At 43.5% G+C, this 5,087-nt stretch overlaps 1 protein-coding gene across 1 annotated transcript in view; it reads right to left on the reverse strand.

The window, feature by feature from the left end:
• LOC102241335 (zinc finger protein 235) overlaps positions 1–5,087 on the reverse strand; it is a 117,067-nt gene that overhangs the window by 80,214 nt on the left and 31,766 nt on the right. The gene's annotated exons all lie outside the window — the stretch shown is intronic.

The following is a 5,087-nucleotide window of genomic DNA, read 5'->3' on the forward strand; positions in this document are numbered from 1 at the left end:
GCCGGAATCCCTCGGTTTAAATCCCAAAGCTGTGCCCCTCACAAGCTGCAAGACCTAAGACCAGTGGTTCTCAACCTTCCTGATGCCGCGACCCTCTAATACAGTTCCTCATGTTGTGGTGACCCCCAACCATAAAATTATTTTCGTTGCTACTTCATAACTGTAATTTTGCTACTGTTATGAATCATAATGTAAATATCTGATATGCAGGATGTATTTTCATTGTTACAAATTGAACATAATTAAAGCATAGTGATTAATCACAAAAACAATATGTAATTATATATGTGTTTTCCGATGGTCTTAGGCGACCCCTGTGAAAGGGTCGTTCGACCCCCAAAGGGGTCGCGACCCACAGGTTGAGAACCGCTGCCTTAGACCAACAAATACAAATCCCTTAACTTATTTCATCTGTGTGATGGTGTTCATATCGGAATATTCTTACACACAGAAATGAAGGAGGATATGCAGGTTCCTATAAGTGTACTGTCCAATTCAGTAGCCACTAGTCACATGTGGCTATGTAAATTTACATTTATGTAAAATCACAAATTCTCTCCCACAGTTGCACTAGCATATTTCAAATACTCAAGAGCCACCATGGCCTGTAGCTACCATGCTAGACAGCCCAACAGAACATATCCATCACCTCAAAAGTTCTACTGTACAGCGTTGTCTTAGAACCTATACACATGGCACATAGTAGGTCCTCAATGAATGTTAGCTTTTATTACTATGATGATGAAAAATACATTTATTTTTTAATGTATACATGTACACTGATAGTCCGACAGAAAACTTTATGACTCTGTTTGATATTATCAGTGGGACTTTTGCTGCTGCATCACTGATGACAGAGATTTTACATCAGGTTTATATTTCGTGACCTTCAGAGATATGCACGAGCTACTACTTTCATCCGTCAGGCTACTCCTATTACGAGACTTAACAAAATTCATCACTGAGAACAAAGATTCACAAGCATATGTGGATGAAACCAAAACACTGGTCGGATCTAGGAAGGCAGGGAGAGTTAAGGCAGAGGCATAGAAATTGCTCTTCCCCTCTCTCGTCAATCCATGTCTATGGTCTTTAAGATAACTTGTTATGTAAAATTATTTATTTATCTAAGATGCACCTACACTGAATTTATCTGAAAAATAAAAAAGTCGATATTAAGAAAAAAATTGTAAATGGAAGATTATAAGAGAGGGATTCACGTGCCAGCAAAAGTTACTGGCGTGCCATATTTGGCACCCGTGCCAGGGGTTGCCCACCCCTGTACTAGGCCGTCTGACACCACCCACGCTGGGAAAAGATAGGTGGTTCATTATCACAAGGGGGCAGGGGTGGGGGGGCAGTCCAGGGTCCCACCTTGTCTCCACTGACTCTGTAGGGCTGGAAGGTACTGGTTTCCCCTTGGCAGGGAGGCTAGGGTGGCTCCTTAGAGCCCGGCAGGCTGGGGGTGGGGCTGCAGTTTTTCTGTAGTATTTGGCAGGGGAAGAGCAGTTACTATCTAAAAGTTTACTATCTTGCCCTGGCCAGTTTGGCTCAGTGGCTAGAGCATCAGCCTGCGACTGAAGGGTCCCAGGTTCGATTCCAGTCAAGGGCACATGCCCGGTTGCGGGCTTGATCCCCAGGGTGGGGCCTTGCAGAGGCAGCCTGATCAATGATTCTCTCTCATCACTGATGTTTCTATCTCTCTCTCCCTCTCCCTTCCTCTCTGAAATCAATAAAAATATACTTTTTTAAAAAAGAAAAAGAAAATGAAATAAAAGTTTGCTGTCTTGCTAGGCTGCCCCTTTCCTGGCTCTTTGACTAGTCAGAGGCTTTTAGGCTTTTTGGCTCTGCACCCATTGCTGCTCTCATTACCATACTCTGCAGCACTCAGTCTTAGATGAGGCGAGAAGAAACCCCAAGTAACTCAATGCCATGTCACTCCTGAGTCTTGCGGTCCCTGGCCAGTCTGCCTTCTCTCTACCTTTCACGTTTGTTTTACATTCCGTGTCCAGGAGTGTTAGCTGTACTTCGTTTTAGCAGGAAGAACAGGAAAAGAACATCTCTTCCATCTTTCTGGAAGTGGCAGTCTCCAGAATAGAGCACGTATGTTGGAAACCTGTTACAGCAGTGCTCTCTAAAACGACTTTTAAAAAACCTTCAGCCATGTTAATGCCTAGGAATAGCAGATTTTTTAAAGAAACATTAACTTATTGAAATATGATGTAGTCATTAAAAATGCAGGGAAGAGAAATGTCTGTTGGCTAGAACAGGGGAACTGGTATTGAACATTCCCTCCTACCACAAAAAAATGTAGGAAATATACAGACAAAATATATGGAACAACTGTTTTCAACATTGAAAGCACACTCCTTTAATCCCTGAAATAAAGGAAGCAGGTGAGATAAGCCCTATGATCACCCTAGATTTCTGCTTGTAGATAATTTTTTTAAAAAATCTTTATTGATTTCAGAGAGGAAGGGAGAGGGAAAGAGAAATAGCAACATTACAGTTATGAAGTAGCAACGAAAATAATTTTATGGTTGAGTCACAACATGAGGAACTGTATTTAAAGGGCCAGATGGTTGAGAAGGACTGTTCTAGACTCACCCTATCACGGCTTAAAAACAAAGCTCAAAAGAATCAAACTGAACCAAAGGGTCATACAACCATCTGAGTATAAACAGAAACAGTGTTTTACAAAATGTAACATTCATTCGTGATATCAACCCTAAGTAGCAATTTAACCACAATAAAGGCATCTACAATAGCCCATCAGGTAGCCCAGCTGGTGTGGCTCAATTGGTTGAGCATTATTTCATACACCCATTTGATTCCAGGTCACGGCACATACCCAAGTTGTGGGCTCCATCGCCAGTAGGGGGCCTGCAGGAGGCAGCCAATTGAGTTTCTCTCATCAATGTTTCTGTCCCTCTCTCCCTCTCCCTTCCTGTCTCTAAAAAATCAATTGAAATATATTACAAACAAACAAACCCACCAGGTAATGATGAAAGACTGAAAGCTTTCTCCCTAAGATTAGAAGCAAGGCAAGGCTGTATGTGGTCAGGACTTCTATTCAAAACTGTTCTAGCAGACCTAGCCAATGCAATAAGGGAAGAAAAAGAAGTCAACAGAATGAAGATGGGAATGCAAGAAGTACAACTCTTTATTTACTGTCTATATAAAAAATTCTGTGATGTACAAAATATTACTAGAACTAGTATGCAAATTTAGCAGAGTCAAGATACAAAAATCAATTATATTTATATATTCTAGCAACAAACTAATAGAAATTGAATTTTAAAGCCAATACCACTTATTTTTTATTTTTTATTATTTACTTCAGAGAAGAAAGGAGAGGGGGAGAGGGAGGAGGAAAGAGAGGGGGAGAGAAGGAGAGGGCGGGAGGCAGAGAAAGAAAGAAACATCAATGATGAGAGAGAATCATTGATTGGCTGCCTCCTGCATGCCCCATACTGGGGATTGAGTCCACAACCTGAGCATATGCCCTGATCGGGAATAGAATAGTGACCTCCTGCAAAACCAATACCATTTAGAACATCAAACCCAAAACATCACTTAGGGATAAATGTAACAAAATATGTGTAAGAACCCCTGGCCACTATTGCTCAGTGGTTAGAGAGTCGGCCCACACACCAAAGGATCACATGTTTGATTCCAGGTCAAGGGTGGATATCGGAGTTGCAGTTTCTTTTCTTTTCTTTTTTCTTTCCTTTTCTTTCTTTCTTTTTTTCTTTCTTCTTCTTTCTTTTTAATATATTTTTATTGATTTCAGAGAGGAAAGGTGAGGGAGAGAAAGATAGAAACATCAATGATGAAAGAGAATCATTGATCAGCTGCCTCCTGCATGCCCCACACTGGGCATCGAGCCCACAACCCAGGCATGTGCCCTGATCGGGAATCAAACCGTGACCTACTGGTTCATATATTGATGCTCAACCACTAAGCCACAAGGGTTGGGCCCAGGGTTGCAGTTTCGATACCTGGCCCCAGTTGGGGTGAGCGCAGGAGGTAACAATTCGATGAGTCTCTCTCATGTTGATGTTTCTCTCTCTCTTTCTCTTCTCCTCCTCCTTCTTTTTCTTTTCCTCCTCCACTTCATCCTCCTCCTTCCCTTCCTTCCACACTCTCTAAAAGTAAAATCAATGGAAAACATATCCTTAGGTGATAATTAACAACAACAACAAAATATATGTAAGAAATCTGTACACTGCAAACTATAAAACATGACTGAGAGAAATTAAATAAGCCCTAAATAAATGAAAAAAAAGAGATAAATGAAATATCTAAATGTTCATGGGTCAGAAGGACTTGTATCGGAAGCCGTGAGGCCCGAGCTTAGGTCCGGGAGGGATGGAGCGCTGAGCCCTTAACGTCTGCCAGGCCGTCCGCCTCCGCACCTGTTCCTGCTGCCATGTCCTCGTTGGACACTTGCCTGGGAGAACCAAGATGGCAGCATAAGGTATAGACCTGTGCATGCTGCCTCCCACAACAACACTGAAACTACCAACTATAAGACAAAACAGCTGTCATCCAGAACCATGGGAAAGCTGGCCCAGTGGAAGTTCTACAACTGGAAGGAAAGAAAGAAGCGCATTGAGACTGAGTAGGAGGTACAGAGGCGCCAAGAACAGAGGTACGGAGGCGCACGCCAGGCGGGCTGCAACTGGATGCGTGGTTTTTTTCAATCAGAAGGGGATACAAGCTCTCGAATCCACTGAGCTTGTTTGGGGCGGGACTCTGAGGTCCCAGACCCCTATGGGGAGAGGCTGGACTGTCTTGCAGTGGGTCGGAGAGTGAGGGTGGCTTTCTCGTGGAGCTGCTCGCAGGGATCATTGTTGGGCGCGGCACTCGGGGACGCGGAGACACGGAGTCACGGAGAGGCGAGGAGTTGCGGAGACGCTGACGACAACCATTGCTGTTTGCTTCGCCCTGGTGATTCTCTGAGACCCCGCCCTACTCAATTTACATCCCCACCCAAGCTGTGCCAGTGGCACAAAAGGAACCACCTGCGCATTTGCAGCCTAACCCAACAAACTGCAGATTTCAACTCCTCGCATCCATAAGGG

Source organism: Myotis brandtii, unplaced genomic scaffold (genome assembly GCF_000412655.1).
Source record: "Myotis brandtii unplaced genomic scaffold, ASM41265v1 scaffold987, whole genome shotgun sequence".
In the NCBI taxonomy this organism is placed as follows: domain Eukaryota; kingdom Metazoa; phylum Chordata; class Mammalia; order Chiroptera; family Vespertilionidae; genus Myotis; species Myotis brandtii.